Below are 23,621 nucleotides of genomic sequence, written 5' to 3'. Positions count from 1 at the left end.
GCAAGGATTTGTGTATTAATCTGTTGCAACACCTACACTGGTTCCCTTACTAATGGCTGATCCACCATCTATTCCTGGCCCCAAGCCACACAACATCCTCCCTGCCATGCTTCCTAATTGGTAATCTGCCACCCATGACCTTGACCAGATGGTGTATTGCCTTGGGACCCCTGGCCTCATCAGCTGATTCCACACTTAGGCAGAACCACATTACAAAGGGAGGTTAGTGCCTGAAGCATCCATAGAGATGGATGGGCCCCCAAAGATTGTGGCATGCAATTAAAGGGAAAGAACTCTATTAAGTATTTTTATGAGAGGCCAAGGCCCTTTACAGATAGGGGTCACCAGCCCTGCTATTAATCTAGTCTTGCTCTGTCCTCCAAATAGAAAATACTTTACATATGAAGAGGTATGAGGAGGGCACAGGGGCAGATGTGGAGTGTTTCACATCCATTCGGATAAGTGGAACTCTCTTCTACCTTCTCTTTCCCCAAGATAGGAAGGAAGGTTTGTCTCCATTAGTGTTATCTTTCCTTTTGGGCAGAGCCAACTTGGGCGCAGCATGTATGCCTTCTTTGTGATTAACTTTTATTCATGCACATGGCTGTTTAATGAATATTGATTCTGGTGATTGCTTTAATAGGGTCTGAGGAATTTCACACTTAATATCTGAATTGAGATGAGGCATGTGGCATCATTTCAATTCTCAGGGAACAGGCAACTACATCACAGCCTCTTTTATGAGGTGTCTTAAAAGAAATCCTTTCCATGTTTCTGAATATTTGCCATCAGATATGCCCAACATCTTCAAGTCTGACTCTTCTAGTTCTGTGTCAGCTGCCTGAGGGTGAAGAAAACAGAGTTGAGCGGTGGGACTGTGTGGGGTGAGTGGTTTGGGATGTGGGCTCTGAAGCCATATTGCTTGGGTTTATTTCCCAATTTTGCCTACTTACCACCTCTATGCCTCAGTTTCCTACATGTAAAATGGGGATGATAATGTCTTCTGTCTCCCAATCTCGTTGTGAGGGTTAGATGAGGTAATATATGTAAAGCGCTCAGAACAGCGCCTGGAACACAGTAAGTGCTCATTAATGTCATTATTATCACCTGTGCAAATACTGTGTTCAATACCAATCCTCTGACACCAACCGGGTGTCCTACAATTCCATTCAGTTCTGATACTAACTACTCAGACTTAGCACAGAGCCCAGAAGTTAAGGGCAAAGTCCTTTTATTCTGACCCTATCAATCTGAAACTAGTACCAGATCCCACAAGATAAAGGGCAAGGTTCCCAAGACTGCCTTTACTTCAGGTACGAGTTACAAGTGGTAGCCCCAGGATACCTGCACTTCTGTGTGATTGGCTACAAATTCAGGGGTTTCTATGACCCCCCCCCACCTTCAGGTTTGATAATTCACTAGAATGACTAAAGGTTACAGTTCTGAAAATGGCCAAACGTTAAAGGTACATAGGGTAAGTTCTCGGGGGAAAGGCACAGAGCTTCTTTGCCGTCTCTGGGGGTGTGAGCCTCTTGGCACATCCATTTCTTCACCAACCAGGAAACTCTTCTGAACACTGGTTTTTAGTTTTTATCCCGGCTTTTATTACATTGACACGACTGATTAAATCACTGGTCACATGCTGAAACTCAATCCCGCCCCTCTGCTCTCCCCAGAGGTCAGGGGTGGAGTTGAAAGTTCTAGTATTCGAAACATAATCAAGTCTTGATTTTTCTGCTATGGCCAGTCCCTCCCTTGAAACTATTTAATAAGGCCCATCAAGAGTCACCTCATTAGCATAAACTCAGGTATGGTCAAGGGGAGCTTGTGATAATAAAAGACTACTATCACACAGGAAATTCCAAGGATTTTTGAAACTCTGTGCCAGGAACCAAGGACAAAAACCTGCTGTGTTTTTTATTATATCACACTCAACAAATATTCTAGCACTTATGTTGGGCCAGGTACTACGTGAGGCACTGGGGAATAATCTATGCTTTCAATGGTTTTCATTAAGCCATAAGGCTGCAGGACAGTGCCGTATCGCGATCAGGAATCGGATCACCATCCTTACTTCACATCAGGACCACCCACACAGAATCCTATCTCAGGGGTTTTGAGAACCACATTTTTGAGCTGCAGGGTACCTGAGAACTAAAACAATTCTACCCTTTTACAGATGAGGAAACCAAGAATTAATTGGCCCAAAGTTTTCTTCAGTGACACATGTCATAACTGATAATCTGTAGGTATTTCCATTCACCATGAGCTACAGGAGCAAAGACATCATCAGTACCTGTACCAGAGGTAAAACGCAGATATTTACAATCCTTTGGATTAAGGGCCTCGTCATCTTGCTCAGCCTACTTAGTATTATGGCTCTCGAATTGGCTTGGAAGACATATATGACATGAAAGTGAGAACTGCTGGTCAGAGGAACAGGCATCAGAGCATGCTCCCTTCTCCTTCTCCTCCTCCTAAGCTAATCGGCTCTCCTGCCACCAACTTCCTCCCCTGGAGGAAAGTCCCTAAAATGCAAGTGCAAGTGCATTCTACTATGGCAAGTGCATTCTACTCAATATTTGGGGAGGGGGCACCCACTATGTACAAAGCATCCTACTAGCTGCAGAGTATACAGAGCTGAGTAAGACATGGTTTAATATGGTATCTACATACATAACTCGAATGAGAAAAAAATGTAAGAAATGTAATACCAAAGGCATAATATGCCATCAGAATGTAGGGGAAAGAGATTAATTCAGGTGAGGAGTAAGGTATTGATCTCCCTGCTAATCTAAAGGCCAATGAGGAAGAATCAAAAAGCTAAAATTATGTTGCATGCCTGCGATGGTATGCAAACACATTGTTTTATTTGCCCTCAGTTATCTAAATTAGAGATTTTCAAATAATTTTTCTCACATGCCCTAATTCATAAAACATTCTGACAATTTTATAAATACATACATATTTAGCTATGGGTAAAATGTGAACATATACCGATGCGTTGTGTAAAACATATAAAACACAGCAAGATAAGAAAAATGATACATTGTGAAAACTGTATTTCGCATAGATGTCTATGTCAACATAATTTGTTCCCACCCATTCTTTTTGCAACATGACACTGACAGTCCTTGATTGAGGAGGGGTGATGTCTGTGTTCCCTCCTTTTGAACCTTGACAGAAGTTTGTGACTACCCAGCTAGAATAGGTCATAAAAGGAGATACCGCTTTGCTCGCCTCTTTCTCTCTTGGCATGTGTGCCTTAGGCGCCCGGAGCTGACACAGAAGAGTAGATGGCCGAGGTGGGGGAGAGTCGACAGTCGGCATCAACTCCCTGACAGGATGATTCAGGTCCAAGCCTTTGAGCTGACCCACGTGACACCATGTGGAACAGAGACAAGCTATCTCTGCTGAGCACTGCCCAAATTGGAAAATGGTGAGCAAAATCAGTATTGTTGTTGTTCTAAACTACTAAGTTCGGGGATGATCTGTTTTACAGCCATAGTAACTGGAAAAAAGAAAGAGATGAAATAAAAAATATTTCTAAAATTATTTTACTTTTTAAGGATACACAAACTCTTAATACTCTTCTAATATTATAATTCATAATGGCATTTTTAGTGAGAGCAACATGGCTGGATAGACTTCATTAAAAATCAAACAAACTTCGTTTAAAAATTTACAATGCAATAATTCAAAGTTGTGGTTCTATGCCCAGTTTATTTTCCCACTAAATTTTTTTAAATGAGGTATAACTGACATATAACATTATATTAGTTTCAGGTGTACAACATGATTTGATATTCATATATATATTGAAGTGATAAATACAGTAAGTCTAGTTAATATCCATCACCACACATACATTTTTTTTTTTGGCAATAGGAACTTTTAAGGTCTCTCTTAGCAACTTTAAAATATACAATGCATTATTATTAACTATAGTCACCATGCTGCTGTATATCACATTCCCAGGACTTATTTATTTTATAACTGGAAGTTTGTACCTTTTGACCCCCCTCCCCATTAGATTTTCATGACAGACTTGGCCAAAAAGATACCTCATTATCTTTTATATATTTTACAACATATACCTATGGCTCATACCCTGTAGTTAATGTTACTAATCCATATTTCAAAGAGTCCTGATAAATTGTAATTTTTTGTCTGACTTTTTGTCAGAGCTAAGTATGTTCATTTGCTTTTACCCCATACTGCAGCTGACAGCTCATGCCAAGAGTAGAGGGCTGGCCCTACCATTCTCCTGTTTGCTCATCTGCTGCTTCCTTCCAGGAATCTCCTAATGCCACACATTCCTTTAGGAAGGAAGAGTTCAGTTAAACCAGTAAAGAATATAAGCACTACTCCTGCGGTGATCTGCTCCTACCCTGTTTACCACCTCCAGGCCTCCTCACCACCCTCAGGATAAATAAATATCCAAGCCTCAAACCTGGCAGACTATGTCATCTGCTCCCTCACACGCACCTGGGTGCCAGCCTTTCCAAATCACTTGCGGCCTCCGTTCGGTTTCTCACAATGAATGATTATGGGATAAATCGATGTATCCAAATTTAAGTCAAATGCACAGAAGACAGCCACTCTTTCAAATGCACATATGCTTTGTCAAGAATGGCACAGAGAAGGGGTCCCACTTACTTTATCATGACATTCTTACACAAAACGATGGCAAACACTAACCAGACATTCCTTAAAGGTGCCTGAAACTGTAGGGTTGGGGGCAGGGACAGAGGAGTCCTTGTCCTAAGGAGTCTGTACCAACCATAGTGTAATTTGTCTCTTCTGACTCAGCGTGGATAGTATGACAGTCACCCAACAATTAGCCTTGACCACCTTTCCTTCAAATATATGATCTTTAAAGCCTTATTATCTTTTAAGTATGGTTCCTATTATCCCCTAGAACGAGACTGTTTATCTAGTACACAACTTTACTTTTCAGATGAACATCTCTGGCAAAATACAGTTCTGTTACCTAAACATTTCTTTTGTAGCCAAACCTTTAAAAACTCATCTATTCTATAAAGTAGGTATATTTATATTCCTCTTTTCCTAAAGGGATGGAGGAGGGAAATGGAGTAGGCAAATGCATTCGGCTCACCAGTTATTAATGTTGTGGATTACATTCTCTGTGGATTATAAGGGGTGTGTTTTTCATTCTGGGCCAACACTGACCGAAGTACCTGGGGAATAAAAACTCATTTTAAAATTAGCCCAAGCAAAAATAAATAATGAGGGAAGAAAATGCAGTGTAAAAAAGAATAATATGAAGCAGGTGAAGGCCAGATAATACGGTTTTTATCAATCACTGCTTTGGACTGTCTTTTCCCTGCATTCTCTGCCATTTGAATGCATAATTGAATGTTGCCTAATCGATGAAAAGGAACACTTATGAGAAAATATTGCTATCAAGATGACCAAGAGTGGCTAAATGTGTACTTTACTAAAACTTCGAGGCCCCCTCATAGAAATTTCTGTTTTCAGAGTCTGTGCCCCTTTAGAATTTAGGTCTGGTTCACCTTTCATGGAGAGCTGATGGATCTTCTAGGGAACTCCATACCTCGGTGTGTCCCTATTAGGGATTCCTAATAGTGTTTCCTTACGAAATTTCCTCAGCCACTCACAATTCCCAGGAGATCTGAAAATGGCACTTCTTAACACTCATATTTGCTTTTTATTTTCTCTTCCTTTCTCTTATTCATTCTTTGGAAAGTTTTTTGAAGATGTGGTCTCTTTCCTTTCCCAAATACATAGTGAGCTAAACCTCTTAACTCCTTGGCAATCTCTGTGACTCTCTTCAGCTTTTATCTTCTTTGTCACTGGAGTGATAGCATCTGAGTTAACTCAAGCAAAGAAGATAGCATTAATTTTATACACTTCCAAAAGAATGAGAAGACCGTCTGTATGTGATAGCAACGCAGCTACTGTGATGACTGATTTATTAAAATGTAAGGTTTATAGTGCAGATAAAAAAATTAATCATTTGATGACAACTTCACTTTCCCCTCTGTGGTAGGAGCATCCAATAGCTCAGGCCTGTATTCAGTGGAGTAATACCCCAAAAGCCTTTTCTTTTGCCTTGCTAAGTAGCACAATGTCTCAGAACATCAACAGACCTTGTAAAATAATACCTCGAGGTACCCCATTGGTATTCTAGAAGCCATATTTAGGAGCCAGTCAAGCTCAATGAACTGCTCCAGGGAAAGTTCCGACCTTCCAGTAAGTTCCTTGATGGGCTTCTGTTGACAAACCATTGACCTGAGGGGCAGAGGGCATCCTGCTTTCTTGTTAACCACTGGAAATTACAGTGTGTTCATAGACTTTGCTTAGGAAGAGCAGAAAGGGTCCTCTTTTACTCCTTTTGTGATAATGTTAATTACTAGGACCTCGAACTTCACACAAAGTAAGGGAAAATTGGTCTTCTACAACTCCCTATACAGGTAGGTTACTCAGCAGATTTCACTACAACCAGATTGCTTTCTCCTCCCTTACATGTTTTCCATTTTTTAATCTAGACTTATAAATGCAGTCATTGGGGAAAAAAAACCAACAACTAGCCTTTGGGCCTAATGTATTTTTTTTTAATAATGATTTTTTTTTCAATGGAACCTACATTGGCCTGACTTCCTTTTGTCTGAGTAAAAGCTTTAGCACAATATAAAAGGGCTGCATGTGCTGAAATGTTGCCCAAGGATATGTGTTATTATTCCTCCCCCCTTGACCAGCAGGGTCTCCGTTCTCTTTCCCTTTCAGCCTTTTGTTTGAACAGATGGGATTGGGGAAGCAGGGAAAGAAAGCCATTCTGTTCTCATTAACTCTCCCCATACACAAACACAAACCTGGGCTTCAGGGACTCTGAAACGGGACAGCTCCCACTCTATTGCCATTGAGACCTGATGTACTGAGATACAAAGAGAGCCAGCCGGAGGACCCACATCACCATTTCAATGAGGCAGCTAACCAGTGAAATTACATTTATATATGTTTTTATAAATACATTCACAAAAATATGTGCCTATATAACATACAACACAAGCAAACATTATATGTATAGAAAGATCAATCTATTATATATACTATATATAGTACATTACTTTCAGAAATTTCTTTATCATGTATGGTGATATCTTGGGTACAAATATATTTGTGATGAAAGATAATGGTATTCTGTGAATTATAAAATCCTTTTCCCCTTTTATCACATCTTCTCTCTATACAGAGTTTAAATATATTGAGAATTGTGGGGTTCCTATTATTTCCCCCTCTCTTGTTCAGTTTTTTTTTTTTTAAGATTTTATTTATTTATTTGACAGAGAGAGACAGCCAGGAGAGAGGGAACAGAAGCAGGGGGAGTGGGAGAGGAAGAAGCAGGCTCCCAGCAGAGGAGCCTGATGTGGGGCTCGATCCCAGGACTCTGGGATCACGCCCCAAGCCAAAGGCAGATGCCTAAGGACTGAGCCACCCAGGTGCCCCTCTTGTTCAGTTTTAATGTAAAAATTATTACTAGGGTTTCTATTTTGTACGGCCTTGTTTGTTAAAGGTCCTGACCATGAACAATGTACAAAAAATTAAAAATATGGTCCAAATATTGAAGGCTTTCTCTTTAGGGTCTCCTATAAAAGTAAAAGACTTAAAAAATATATATGTATCTTAAGAGAAAGGGAAAGGCTTTACAGAACTAGATGAGGGTGTTTCCCCCTGGTGAGCTAATTCTGGAAAGTGCTATCTTTTGTTCTGGATGCTGGATTAGAGAGTGGTCTGGCCTATTTGTTAGATCATATTTGCTTTTAAATCTCCGTCCATCCTCATTACTATGATGAGGGTACTGAGGCAAAGATAAACAGAGCCTGAAAAGATGTCTTCTCATGGCCAGATGCTACCACCTGAGCTTTTGCCTCCATGAGCCCCAAGTCTCAGGAGGGCAAGGAAAAAAGGAACACTGCCCAGAAACAGATGCATTTATATTTCATAGCACATTCATACATTCAGAGTGCAGTCCCAGAGGAGTGGGATGTTACTTTTATTCTTCTAGGCCTTCCAACGGTGTAGAATATGCAGAATAAAAATGAAATGGATAAAACTATGGAGATAGTGAAAAGGTCAGTGGGTTGCTGGGGGTTGGGAGAAATGGGAGATGAGTAGGGGGAGCACAGAGGAGTTTTAGGGGAGTGAAAATATTCTGCAAGATACATAATGATGGATATATGTCATTATAAATTTGTCAAACCCCACAGAATATACACCACTAAGAGTAAACCCTGATGCAAACTACAGGCTTTGGGTGATAATGACGTGTCAATGTAGATTCTCAACTATAACAAATGTCCCACTCTGGTGGGGGATGCTGATAGTGGGGAAGACTGTGCATGTGTGAGGGCAGAAGGTATGTGGGACACCTCTGCACCTTCCTCTCAATTTTGCTGTGAACCTAAAACTGCTCTAAAAAACGAAGTCGATTTTTTAAAAAAGAAAAAAGTCTACTTTTTGAAAAGATGAAATGGATTCTGTGGCATCTCTCTTGGAGGGATTCCCCCAAACACAGGGGAATATTTGTGTCCAAAAACAAGCATTTCTAGGTGATAAACAATCCTTTATAGTTCTATGAAATATTTCCTTGGAGACTGTCATGAACACAAATGAGCCAGTTTACTTTTTTTATACCCAAAGAAACTGAAGCACAAAATGCTCCAAGCCTGAGTTTGTGATCAAAAAGAGAAACCAGGTAGAATTTATATTCTTTACTAGTAATTGGTAACTCATGAATACAGGATTCAAAAGAAACTGTTGAAAATAAAACATTTTGTCAACTATCCAGATCACATCAAAATATGATATTTAATATCCTGTTAGATATTAAATATGAACTCTGTTGTATACCATAATTGTCTCCCGCTGTATAGAGAAAACACAGATTTGGACTCTAACTAGAAAATCTTGGAATATCTTTCAGTATTTTTATTTTCAAAATCAGTTCAGATCGACTAGGCTGAGGGCAGAGGGAGAGGACTATAAATTGGCCAAACAACTGCAGGGAAAAAAGGCCAGTGATAAAAGGCAGCCAATCCCAAGGGGGGTTGTCTAGCAGGGCGCTGCAGGGGTCAGCACTGGCTTTAGTCCTATTTAATATTTTTATTACCAATCTGAAGGGGGAGGGGAGACTGAATAAAAATGAAATCTGCAGATGGCTACTCATTACAGAGGATTTGCAGACCCCAGGAAGAGCAGGAATGAAATTCAGAGGTTCATTTGGAAAGGTGGTCAGGAAAGGACAAAGAAGGCTGGAAAGCAGCAAGATGGGGAATCACGGGGCAATAGCTCCACTGTGGCAGGTGAAAGGCATCTCAGGCTGCAGGAATTCTGAGAGCATCCTCGCAGCTGTTGATTCTCACCCCACACATTTTAGGTGTTTGGACTGGCAAGGTAAAGGTCTGTGAGACTGTCTTTAGATTGCTGAATTTAGTTACAAGACGACAACAGGAATTTAAGTTAGGATCTCATCTCTGCCTTCATAATTGCAGGTGCTCCTGCCGAGGGGTGATTTATGGCGTACGGATGATTGAAAGACCAGTATGCAACCAGATCCCTGCCATTCTTTAATGTGTACCAGCAGCCCTCTGTCCTCAGAGCCCGTCACTCTGTGCAGCTTGGCTCCTCAGATGCAGTTAGCACAAAGCCTTTCCTCAGGACGAGCTACCCACCAACCTGGCCTCCCTTTGCCAGTACCCCTTTCACTGTCTGAAGTGCTGCCCTGAAAGTTCTGCAAGCCTTCTGTATTTGCTCACCAGAGAAGTCATCAACTGATGAGATCTCCCCTTTGCTCTGAACCCTCCGTGGCTCCCCAGTGCCTGCAGAAAACTGGTACTCCTTTGCCTGGGATTCTGGCTGTCTCCCAAAGAGCATATAGGTTTCTGCACCAGCCCTGGAGTCAGCCTGATTGGCTTCAAACTACATGACTCACCAAATGCCCATTGCTCCAAATACTAACTACCAGGCACTTTCAACTACCAAACAGGGATGATAACAATAGCTGCCTCATAGTGTCCTAAGGGTCAAATGACGTAAACATACATTAAGTGCCTATATCATGTCTGGTACACCATAACTGCTCAAGAGATGCCAACCACAGCTTTCTGTTTGACAATTATTCACCATCTATCCCTAATAACCACTTTATAAAATGATCTTTTAAAAACAACCTTCGTTGGTTTATTTATGGCATGTTGTTTCATCTTCCAGAAATTGGTATTTCTGGGAAAAATATTTAATCTGCCATGGAAAAGTGGTATTTTCCTGTAGAAGCTTGATGTCCTGGTTCATGCTCGAACAGGGGCTGACGTCTGTAGCTCTGACTGCCTCACTGTGGACTAGTTTGTCACATAGCGTCCTTCATTCTCTGATCTCAGGCCAACCTTCTAGCTGCCCATCTTTCCCCTTCTTCCCTGGGCCCCTCACAGTGCATCTGCCAGGCACATCCCGCCTTGGTCCAACCCCCCACAGACTGGTGACCCATGCTGTTTATCCCCCCACCTCACACAGCGGGGGTTTTCATGCCTCTGTGTGTTACCTGCAATGCTCTTCCCGTCTGCCGTTACTTCCTCACTTGGAAACAAAATCTCAAGTGTTCTCTTTAAGGCTCAATCAAGATGGTACCTCTCCTGTGAAGCCTTCCCAGAACTACTCTGCTCCATCCCTTCTCTGAGGAAAGCGGTTTCTTCTTCTGGGTTCCCACTATTTTAACTCCCAACATGCTGCGTACCTGTCTCCATCTCTATTGTGAGGGCTCCCTGGGTCAGAACTGTCTTACTCAACCTACACCTCAACTTCCTGGCACAGAAATCCTCAATAAATACTTGCCAAGTGTTTTCATTAAGCTTGTTAAATTAATGAATGGAAGTTGTTCTTGCTAGAGAAAGGAAATAAGCCCCAGAAAATCCAAGGATCACCTAGGAAAGGGGCAGACAGGTCTAGTGAGAGGAGAGCCTGCTCTATCCACCGGGATGCCCGCCTGGACAGAGAAAGTGAGCACAAGTAGCTTTGAAATTAACCTTGGGACTGGGAGCCCTTTCCCCATGGGACCTGGGTCTGGGTAAGCCACAGAGAAGTGCTGGAAGTGAGACTCCAAAATGCAATTTCACAGTTGGAGCCCCCTCCCTCCTCCAGCGTGGCAGCAGCACGTCTGTCCTGGGACAGGCACACAGACTGTGTAATCAGGCTCAGCTGGTAATCAGGGAGCTGCCAAACAGACGCGAGACTAAATTACCTCCCTGTCCCAGACAAAGTGGCCTTCTCGATGAGGGTTAAAACCAGTGATGGTGGAAAAAACAAAGGAAGGAAAGTGGCAGCTGCTACCAAACACCTGGCCAGTGCAAGGCTCCCAATCCGTCCTTATTCACCCACAGACCCTCTAAAGCCAGGGTTGCTTAATGAGGAACAGGCATTTCAGACCAAAGGTATTTGGTGCCAAAGTCATCGTTAGAGGAGGAAAAAAATGTATGCCCACAGTGACAACGAAAGGGGCAGAACAAATTTCCCGTCAACAGCTTGTCAATGGTGGGCCAAGTAAACGTGAATGAAACAATGTGCCTCGGTTTCCCTCTTTTGTAATTGAGAGGGATGTGCCCTCACATCTGAGATTCAGATGATAAGCTCTTTTTGGGAAAGAAGATTCTATTTCTGTTCCTGCATGTGTGTGTCCTTGGGGAGCTGGAAGGGACCTTGCCATTACAGTCAGAACTGTGTAAGCTGTTCATGAGCTGTAAGATAAAAAGTGCTAGAGAAAGGAAGGAAAGCCCAGAAATCAAATAATGACCGAGGAAAGGGGTGCTTCTGAGGCTTGGAGAAAGAATGAGGCTGTTCTACTCGATCTGGAGTGACTAAAGGCTTGGTGTGCCAGGTACCTGCTGTGCCCTGCATATGCAATGGTGGGCAGAAACAACCAGGAGTTTGCTCCTGCCTTCATGAAGCTTACAGTTTGCGGGGCAAATTGCCATTAAACAAATCTTCTCACGAGTGAATGTAAAACTGCATCTCTAAGTGCTATGAAGAAGCAAAGAGCTATGGGAGTGGCCACGGGGCACTTGATCCAGGTGGGGAAGGCCCCTGAGAAAGTGGCACCAGAGCTGAGAGCTGAGGGGACAAGCGAGGTTCACGCCATGTGGAAGGGAAGGATGGCATTCCAAGCAGCTTGGACAGATGAGGAAAAAAAGGCTTCTGCAATTGCAGGGAGGTCTTATTTTTCCCTGTATCAATTATTGTCTGATTCAAACATTTTATACCTTTACTAGTATAGGACCAGGCTGGCTGCAAGGCAAGGCTGCTTTCTACTACGGAGGTGGGTGACGAGGCAGAGGTTCCTCCTGAGTAGGACAGTAAACCTCACCCTCTACGGGGGCTGGAGGCAGATCTCATGTTTCCCTCAGCTGTCTAGCTAACAGGAACAAGGTCGAGATGTTCGACTACAGCTCGTGGGTAGCAGACAGTGAGATGGGCAGGAGCTGCTCCAAGGGAAGGGATTTTAGACAGGGCCTGTGACATTGCATCATCTGTATCAATCAGCTATTGTCATAATGATGCTGAAAAACAAGTCAGCTCAGTGCATTACCACACCAGATTTATGCCCATGCTCATGGTGTACAGTTTTTCTGCAATTCAGCTGATCTAGGATGGGCTACCTGGGAGGCTCTGTTTCAGGCTGTGGGTCAGCTAGGCAGGGTTCCTGGCTTCCTGTTGGGTTCTGGCCCATTCCATGTGTCATTCTAGGATCCAGGCTGAAGAGTCAGTGCTACCCAAGGCACGTTCTTGTCATGGCAGATCGCTGGATACAAAAGCAAACCATGCAAGCACATTTAAGGCCTCTGTTTATGTTGTGTCCATGAACATTTCAGTGGTCAAAGAAAGTCATATGGCCAAAGTCAACATTAATGTGACAAGGATGTATATTCCACCCACAGTGGGAAAGGGTAGGAAAGAATATTTGCTGAACAATAATGCAAATTATTACACCATCCTTAAGACCAGCATGTGGTTATCTTAGGATCAGGAACTGGTGCTCTGGAAACCCGCTATTTGTATTGTCTGCTATTATTTCCTTTTTGTTCTCCCTTACTATTTAGTTAAATTCTTTTTGAAAATGTCAGCTTGTCTCAGCTGTCTTATGAAGAACCGGGGGAAACACTTTTGTCTACTCTCGAGCCTGAGTTTTAAATGGAAACTGATGTACCCGAGGGTGAGAATCCCAATTGGGAGATGAAACTCAGGGGAACAGTTTCCAAGAATTCTTGTTCAGTAATCACCCCCCTCCCCCAAATGGGTTCTCCTTCCAGCTTTCTTCCTTGCTCACTCCTCGGAGGATTCTGGGGTTTGATTTCCTAAGAAAACAGTTTCAGTGTGCGTCCGTGTCAGTATAGAGCATAGTAGATACAATTGCCAGCCATCCTAAACCAAGATGCTTCCAGCCGTCTTGCCATCAGCAAGACAAGCCTCCAGAGCCACTGCCAGTTGCTCTCACCATCAAGGCAGGACTCTACACACCAGACCTCAGACATGTCTTCATTTCCAGCCAGGGCAAGCACGGTTTACCAACACTCTTATTTTAGAAAGTGACGCTTTGGAAAGTTATAAACACTTCCATGCTGTTCCTGAGAGACAGTTCAGGAGGTGGTCAGGATCTGTCACTAAAACTCAAAATGCAGGTCAACCTCTGTGTCACAGAGGGTAGCCAGACCCTCTTCCCATTCTTTCTTTTTTAATTTTATTTTATTATTTTATTTTATTTTATCTTATTTTATTTATTTATTTTTTTAATGTTTTTTTTATTACATTATCTTAGTTTCCATACAGTACATCCCTGGTTTCTGATGCAAGGTTCGATGATTCATTCTCATTCCCATTCTTTCTTATCACCAGTGGCTCCAACCTGCAAGAGTGCCCCTCAAACTTTAATGGGCTAAGGAATCACGTGGTGGTTTTGTTAAAATGCAGATTCTGATTCAATGGGCCTGGGGTGGGCTGAGAGTCTGCATTTCAAACAAGTTTCCAGGTTCTGACACTGCTGCTCCATCAATCACACTTTGAGTAGCAAGGGATATGGAAACCAAGGCTGTTCCTTCTAGGAAATGAAGGGAATGAAACTGCCACCTTAGCTAGATCAAAATGTCGAAGTATGGGGTAACCTTCGTCAGACTTTGGTGGGGATCAGGACCGGCTACATATGGTTTCCAGGGAAAAAGGGAAAAGGTCCATAGAAACTGATTTTTAGGCTTAATCCCAACTGATTGAGTCGGTCAACTGATTTAACCTGGATCTGGTTATAAAGAACCTATAACCAGAGTTGTCTGCCCATGAAATGGCTACTTCTGAAGTACAACACTCCTGCTCCTGAAAGTGCTGGAAAAGGGGTGAAGGGACTACTGATAAGAGAGGGTGGGGAGGACTCCAGCTGGGTGCAAAATGTGATCAGAAGACCAATAACTTTCAAGCTCTTGGTCTATACTTATATTGCGTATGTGGTTTCTATACAATTTGTGATTTATCATTTTTGCTGTGAAATGCTCAGAAATGAAAGATGCTATGAAGCAATGCAGTCAAAGGGGATGAATTCTAGCCCCCTCTTCCCTCACAGACTTTGTATTCCTAGGCAATCACACGTTTTTTAGAAATAGGGGGCAGATGTGAAAGTTCGCACACTGACCTCAAGGTACTGGCTTTGGAAGAATTTACGTGGAATAATGTGGAGACAAGTAGGAGAGACTCAGAAAGTCAGATGGAGAGAGTGCCCACCTGGAAACTAAGCCTGTGGGCCTGCTGCTGTGCCTGCCGCTTGGATAGCTGTATGCCTTGAATAGGCCACCACCCTCGCTATGCCTATAAGGGAATGAGAGAATTAGACTCGATCTCTTTGTTTTCCTGTCTTCTAAGTCATGGAACACTTTTGTCCAATAAAGTCTAAAGAGGAACCTAACATAAAAAGCAAAGCTGCTCTTATTGGAGCAGGGAGCCTAGAACTTCTCTATAGGCCCCTTAATACTCCATGAAGCACTTCTGTGGAAGCGAAAAGCTGTACAAAGCCAAAGCCAATCTCTGCCCTAGATGCCCTCAAAGGTCCCTCCTGTTCCAAGGCTGCGGGGATCACTTCATTGGCAAGAGTGCCCTCTGAGACTGTGTAAAAGGTTGGAACTAAACCTCTCCCAGCAGGACACCTGTCTGCGAAAGGCTTGGGCCTTCCCTTTTGCTCTCATACGCACAAACTTAGGTTTTCAGGGATAAAGAATACATGATAAAATCCTGAGCACGGGGTACTGTTCATTAATCTTTGGTTGCAAGGAACAAAAACAAATTTGATCCAGGTCAGGCAAGAAAAGGAAAATGTATTGGCTCACACATTCAACTTCAAGGACAGGAGGAGCTGATCTAAAGTCAACTAGAACTGAAGACTCAAAATTTCTCTTTCTCTTCCACCTCTGTTTCTGTTATATATTGATTCCATTATCACCTCCCAAAGTGAGCAGCATCAGCTCTGGACAGTTATTCTTTAAGCTTAGTAACTAGAAAAGGTTGAAATATCCATTGATATATCATGTCCTGTTAAAAAAATATCAAAGGGAGGCTCTGCCTGGACCATCCTGGGCTGGGGATCCCTCCCGGGACCCACTGCTATGGACCAGAGCAGCGTATGCTCTGTGGTGGGCAGAATCCACTGGAGCCACGTGGCTGGTTCCAGTGCGGCTGTTATGAAAAGGAGGGGAAAGAGGAAGGGAAAAGAAAAACAGCAGATGTCCACTGTACCTGCCATTCCAAGGCTTCCTCGGTGTGGGTCCAATGTGTGTTCAAGCATTATTGCTCATTAAGGCTGCACAAAGCCTCACTGCAGCCTGACCAGACTGTCTTTTGCCTTTTGCTTTGTCTCCCTTGCCTGACATGCCCTTTTCTCCCTTCTCAGCTGGTCTCCAGTCTCTCCATTCTTCAAGGGTTAGTTCAAATCCAAACTCCCCCAGAAATGCCTCTTCTTCCATCCTGTATATTCCTTCCTTTCCAGGAGAAGGGATCTCCTGCCTGTACCTTCAGTGGTGTGTTGGCAAATGTTTAAAAACCACTCTCCTGAAAAACAAACAATCAAAAAAATCCTGATTTTTCACTTGTCAATTTCCATGGTGTAAATACTCCTACCACGGTCGATTTCCTGCTCTCAGCATGATGGTTGCTGAATGCAGAATTAGAAAGAAGTGCGCAATACAGCACCATTACACAGAATTCCCACCATACAGATACAACAGATCTAAAGACTCTTGAGAGCATATCCATTAGTAAACTGTCATAAATTAATTATAAAGTTTATGAGTTTTGAGTATTTATTAGCTTTGTCTTTAATGTAATTAATTTAATTGTAGACTCATATATAATTTTTTAATATTGGCAGTGTTTAATAATCATTTCACAAAATTCTTAGAATATTAACAGCTACAGTTTTGACTTTTCTAGAATTTCATTTAAATAGAATCATATAGGGGGGCCCTGGGTGGCTCAGTCGGTTAAGCGTCTGCCTTTGGCTCAGGTCATCATCTCAGGGTCCTGGGATCAAGCCCTGCGTCAGGCTCCCTGCTTAGCAGGGAGTCTGCTTCTCCCTTTCCCTCTGCTCCTCCCTGATGCTCATTCTCTCTCTCTCTCTCTCCCCCTCTCAAATATATTTAAAAAATAGAATCATATAGTAGGTCATCTTTTGTTATCTGGCTTCCTTTGCTAAGTATGCTTTTTAAAATTATTCATGTTATAACATGCATGCCTCAGGACTTTGTAATTCTTTCCTGATGAAGGATAGTCCATCATATGAATAATACCACAAAGTTGTAGTCATTCATGATTTTGGTTTGTTTTTGGTTTTTGACTATTATGCATAAAGCTGCTGTAAAAATCTGTATACAGGTCTTTTTACAGACATGAGTTTTCACCTGTCTTGGATAAATATCTAGGACATTGTTGTGTTGTATGCTAAGTGTACATTTAACTTTAAAAAGAACCACATAAATGTTTTTCTAAGCTTATTATTTTGCATGCATACCAGAAACGTAGAGTTCCACTTGCTCCCCACGCTCTCGAACACTTAGTATGATCAGTCTTTTAAATCTTAGATGTTCTAGCAGGTAGTGTAGTGATAGCTTACTCTGATCTTGATATGCACTTCTCTAATGACTAGTGATGTTCAGATCTTTTCATGTGTTTACTTGCCACTCATCTACTTTGGTGGAGTGTCAATTCAAATCTTTTGCTCAATTATCAATTGGGTTGTTATTGTCGAGTTGTTTCATTATTGAGTTGTAAGAGTTATTTATACATTCTGGATGCAAGTTATTTATCAGATGTATATTTGTAAAAATGTTCTAAAGAGTCTGTGGCTCTTCTATTTTTTTTCCTTTGCCGATTATCTAACCATTGTTTTATTTTATTTAAATTCAATTAACATATAGTATATTATTAGTTTCTGAGGTAGAGTTCAGTGATTCATTAGTTGCATATAACACCCAGTGCTCATCACCTCACGTGCCCATCACTCAGTTACCCCATTCCCCCCGCTTCTAGCAACCCTCCGTTTGTTTCCTAGCATTAAGAGTCTCTTATGGTTTGTCTCCCTCTCTGATTTTGGGCTCTTATTTTCTTAATAGTATCTTTGCCCAACCCACAGTCACAAATATTTTCTCCCACATAACTAAAACTATTATTTTTTTAGCTCTCATATTTAAGTCTATTTAATCTTTGTGCATGGTATGAAGTGAGGTTTGAACTCCATTTCTTGCATGCGAATATCCAAACACTGTATTTTTAAAAAGCCTTTACTTTTTAAAATAGTTTTAGGTTCACAGCAAAATTGAGAGGAAGGTACAGAGATTTTCCACATACCCCCTGCCCCCGCCCATGTGTAACCTCTCCAGTTACCAACATTCCCCACTAGAGTGGTGCATTTGTTATAATTGACAAACTTACACTGACACGTCATAATCACCTCAAGTCCATAGTTTACACTGGAGTTCACCCTTGGTGTGGTACATTCTATGGGTTTGGACAGGTGTACAATAACATGTATCCATCATTATGACAACATACAGAGTATTCTCACTGCCCTAAAAATCCTCTGCTCTGCCTATTCGTCCCTCCCCTCATTCTAACTCTTGATCTTTCTACTATCTTTTCCAATGTCTGATCTGCTTTTAATCTCTCTAGTGTATTTTTTATTTCAGATATTTTATTTTTCATGTCTAAAAGTTCCATTTAAGTTTTTCAGTGGGACCTACTATTGTCACTTAGACACTTAAATAATTTGAGTGGTCCTACCCAGTATGGAGTAAGGACATGGAATTTCTTAGAATAACCTACCAAAGAGTAGGGAGTTTGAAATACATAAATGGGGATCATCTAGCTTATTAATTGTATCACCTCAGGAAAGTCACTTAATTTCTCTGAGTTTAAGAATGATCATCTATACAACTGAACTGAGTGATAATGTTAACTGAACAGGCAGGAATTTGTTGAAGCAGCAAACAGGTGGAAGAGGTATTTGTGGCCATGTGGCCCCTCCCTGAAGATCTACCACCTCACTGCTTTGGAAGCTGGTTTTAGTTATGAGTCAGAAGGAGGATTAACAGTCCCTGTGCCCTCAGAAGGAGTGGCAGAGGAATGTTTCTGAATGCTACAAGCCCAGACCGTACGCTGCAAGGTACAGTGGCTGTTCCCAGAACATTGCTGAGACGATCTAGAGGATGTCATTCCTGCTCCACAAGTCTCAGGGTGCCGCTGCACCAACACTGGAAGGATCTGCCCCATGTTCCACTTTGGTCATGTGTCCACACCCTCCTTAGCACTTGAGAACTCTCCACAGGACAACGCTTCACACATGCTCCAGCATCTCGTTCTAGCAGGCTGGTTGTTTGCTGATGAAGGATAATCAGGGCGATTCAGAGAATGGGTGGTTACTACCACAGGACCCAGCAAACAGGACAGGCAGAAAGACTAATCAAATGCGCTCAAAGGACCATATTACAGCATGACCCCAGGAAAGGTAAAAGAACAAGGCAGGCTGTGATGACTTGTTGTGGAACAGTTAAGGACAGAGTGTCTCTCCCAATCTAAACTTATCCTGCAGGCAAGGAGAGAGAGCTATAAAGAGCAACAAGCTATACAGCTGAGGCTGGAGACACAGGCAGAGCCAGTGCTCACGTACCAAACGAGGAACGAATTCTTCAGGTTCCGTGAGCAGGCTTAAGATCACTGCTACTTAAGTCACAAAGACCAAAACGCAGGGTAACATCCAGAAGAGAGGGAGTCTCAGTCAGCACATCGGCAGCAATCTTTTGGTCTAGCCCAGGTTTTTTCAATTTCAGCACTAATGACATTTTGGGATCAGACAATTCCTTGCTGTGGGGAGCTATCTTATGCATTGTAGAAAGTTTCATGCATCACTGGCTTCTATCCACTAGGTGCCAGTAACGCCCCAATCCCCTCCCCTTGACTTGTGACAATTGAGAATGTTTTCAGGCATTGCCAAATGTCTCCTGGGTTGTCAGATCACCCTCAAATGAGAACTACTGATCTGGCCTTCTGGACTTACACCTCAGAAGAACTGATGGTACTAGCAGTATTTCCTGATACCAGAGCTTAGTGTGAAATACAGGGACCTCAGCTCAAAACCCAGTATTTATGTTGTTTACTTATAGCTGTGAAGCAAAAAGCCATTATTTATATAAAAATTTGCCCCAAGACTGAACATAGGGGAGTGGTTAATTACACACACTCGAGGACATGAATCCCGGCTACCTGGATTCCAGCTTCACCACTTATTACTGTGTGGCACTGGGCAAGGGAATTTCATCCTTTGTGCCTCAGTTTCTTTATCTGTGGATAATCACAGGCTCTACTTCACTAGGTATCTGAGGATGTATATTTGTTGTTATATGTAAGGCACTCAGAATGGTGTTTGGCAAATGGTGAGCCCTAAAGATGATCTATTCTAGCACTTCTCAGCTGGGGGCTGTGACAGTGTGCCAAGTGTTCAAGCGTTCGTGACATTAATGGCACTAAGACTTCTTTTTCTTTTTATAAGTCCCCAAAATACTAACTTAAATATCTTGCCACTTAAAATAAAACTGCTTGAGAGCCTGCAATTAAATATCAGCGCACATGGCCCTTAGTTGGGTCAGATAGGCCAGCTCCTGACTCAGACGCTCAGATTATCACTCAGCTGCCACAGTGCTTTTGGCTATTGCAGAGCTTTCAATTATCTTTATTCTTAGTCATCAAGTTTTCTAACCTGTGCCTATAACACACTATTGTACAAAAACAAAAAATACAAGAACACTGGTGCTGAAACACAAGAGGATGCATATGAAATTAACTAATTCTACAACCGCATCTGGAAATGATCTTCCTAAATCCATGAGTTTACTTTATCCAACCCAAATCCTAATTCACATATCCAGATCCAGCCAACATTTCTAAAGTCAGAGTCCAAAATATGCTATTATAGTGAATTTAGCCTTTCATTTATTAGGAACAAAGAGATTTCGCACACCTGCTGTGATGTGTTATTTATCCCAAAGAGCTTACAAACAGCCTGATCCCCATTCAGCTGTACACTGTGACTGCTTCCCCCCATCCCCCTGACTTTTGACGATGACTCCTTCCTGGCAGTCCAGGGCTTTGGGGGAAGCTGACTCCATCAGAGTCTCAGTGATTCGGTGTAAGTGCATCCCCTGGACTCTGATTTTCAGAAGTGGGGACATGACCTAATTTTAGCTGAGGAGATTGGAGAAGAAGGTGGTTTCTGAGGGGGAAGGTACCCACATCGTCTTCCTCGAAGTGGAAGAGAAAGCCTGGAGCCAGGAATTGTTTGTAGTCATCTATCAACAACGAGGCATAAGCCAAAATATGATGAGGGTTTAAGACAAGAGAAGGTAGAGCGGAGAGATGAAATCAGAAGAAATCCTGATAACACTGTCGGGCAGATGAATTATACTGACGCTATAGCCCTCCCCGCTTCCAGTAAAACAAGCTAAGCCAGCTTGCATTGGGTTTTTGTTACTTGCATCCTAACATAATTTCACTGCTATACTTTTAGCTTTCCCATTTAGAAATAAACTTTAAAAATTATAAAAACTAAATTAGCAAAGATAAATGCAATCTATGAGAATGATCAACATTAGATCATAAAAGCAGCTTTTGTCTCTTTTGCTTATATAGTCCATAGTTAAATTTCAATTTTCCAAGACTTTGCTTATAGACAAAATGGAGTAACAAAAGCCAATTTACACTTGTATCTGAAACAACAACAACAAAAACAAATCCAGAAAAACACTTAAATAACAGTTTTTGAGACACTACACATTAGGCAATGAAAGTGTGATTCCTGAGAGACAGGAAACCAATGATGTAAGCCCTACAACTGCCCCAACATACAGCGTGCAAAGTTTCTAGCTGGTAGACAGAGAGGGATAACCATAGCAGAGACCCTGTGTTGAGGAGAAGGAGTTGAGGGCCCAGGGAGTGCAAAGAGGCTAAAGCTCCCAGGCAATAGGAGCAGAGAAGAGAGCTGCACAAAGAGACAACCATGAAGATCAAGATCACAGAGGGCCCTCCTCCAGGACTGAGCAGAACAGCGATGAGTGCACGTGAGTCAGGAAACTCCATGAGATGAGGCAAAAGAATAACCCAAAAGGATCAGATGAGGGGGAATGGTACCCAGTGCTCACATGGCCTAAGAAGGCCTGTTTCCACTAGCCAAACTCTATTTTCAAGGCAGGGCTCTTCCTTACACACGCACATGCATACACACACCACCAAATTTGATCCAAACTTCCCACCATATTAAAAAATTTACTCAAATCACAGACCTAAATTTAATCTTACAGGAGCTTTATGTGAAAAACCACCCAAATGTCTACCAGTAGGGAACGGATAAACACATTGTTTATATTGATACAATGTAATTCTAGTTGGCAATAAAAATGAACAAACTATTAATATATGCAATAACATGACTGAGTCTCAAAAAAATAATTATGCTGAGTGGTAGAAGCCAAACTAAAAAAAAAAAAAAGAGAGAGAGAAGATAATATATGATTCCATACATTCTTATAAGAGACTGGTGCAGTCTTGAAGCTGGACAGATGAGAGTTTCAATCCCCACTCTCCCTTTTAAATGGCTGGATAAACTTTGGGGGATCACTCACTCTCTCTGATTCTCAGTTCCCCCCTTGTCAAATGGGGGTAATTATGCCTATAGTTAGTTAACCTCCCAGTGCCTCAATTTACCCATCTGTTCAACAGGGATACTAAAATTACCAACTTCATAGGGTTGTTAAGAAGAATAAATGAGTTAAATTTGTAAAGTACTTTACCTAGCACAAATTAAGTGCTTCAGATTTATTTAATAAATATTTAATGAGAATTAGGATAGGCCAGGCTGATTTTGAGGATTACTGTNGCCGGGGGGGGGGGGGGGAATCCCCAGGGTAGAAATGTTTCCAAGAAGAAATATTATGTAAGGGGAGTGAGTCAGTCTATAGGCTACACTGAGAGCTTCCCTGAGGAAGTGACATTAGTTAAAACCTGGACTTGTTATTGGTAGAGCTTTGGGGCCTTTTTCTACTAACGCTGGTCTTTTTCTGCTTGGTTCTGTTTGGGGATTCCTGGCGCTGGGAGCAAGCTCCTGGGGCTGCGTGATAATTCAGAGGCAAAAGGAAAGGAGGGTCTTGGGGTTGCTAACAGGCCTGTTCGGATCTACTACAGGAAGGCCTGAAGCCCGGGAGTGCAGGGCTCTGGACACAAGCACTTCTGGGACTCTCCACCAAGCCAGCAGGCTGACTTCTCCACCAGTGGCCCAGTTGGGAGGGAGGAACAGGATCCAGGAAAGAAAGACGCCATACTCGGCTTTGTCCACGGGGTGGAGTATTTTAGCCAAAGAAGGGACCTTTGGAGGCAGGGAAGTCCTAGTTGCTGGACGTGTCCAAAGTCACGCCCGTCGAACCCTCCTGCCGCAGGTACGTCACCATACTTCTCTAACCTGTGGGCTGTGCCAAGGCCTATCCTGGTAAAAGAAAATCCTCTATAGGCGTTAATAAAGTTAAACATTTTAGAGCCAGTCAGGGGCCAAGGGAGACCAAGGCGCCTGGTTCTTTTCTCCACAAATAAGAACTTTGAGGGCCAAGAGGTGAGTGAGGAGTGTTGCCCAGGTGAGTGAGGAGTGTTGACCAAGGTCGCATAGCCAGGGCTGCGTCAGACCCGCTCAGAACCCAGGTCCCTCGACTGCCTGTCACAGCCCTCTCGCTGAGCTGCCTCCGGGTCCTTCAGGCACGGCCCCCGCCCTGTAGACCTTCCAGGGCGGTGTGACCCAATCCACACGTTTTACTAGGAGATACGGTCTGTGCAAGAAAACTAATGCAGCGAGGAGGCGGCGGATACAGCTCGCTGGTGGTGGAGCTCCCTCGGTCTCCAGCGCGGAGGCTCACTCCTCTTCTCCCTGGGACTCGCTTTCCTCAGCAGCCTGCTCCCTGCCTCGCCCCTCTCCTCCCTTCTGCGCCCACGTTCCCTCCTGAAGACGCTTTCCTCGACCACCTTTCCAA

Source organism: Ailuropoda melanoleuca, chromosome 2 (assembly GCF_002007445.2).
Source record: "Ailuropoda melanoleuca isolate Jingjing chromosome 2, ASM200744v2, whole genome shotgun sequence".
NCBI lineage: Eukaryota > Metazoa > Chordata > Mammalia > Carnivora > Ursidae > Ailuropoda > Ailuropoda melanoleuca.
Note: the sequence above shows the minus strand (reverse complement) of the source record.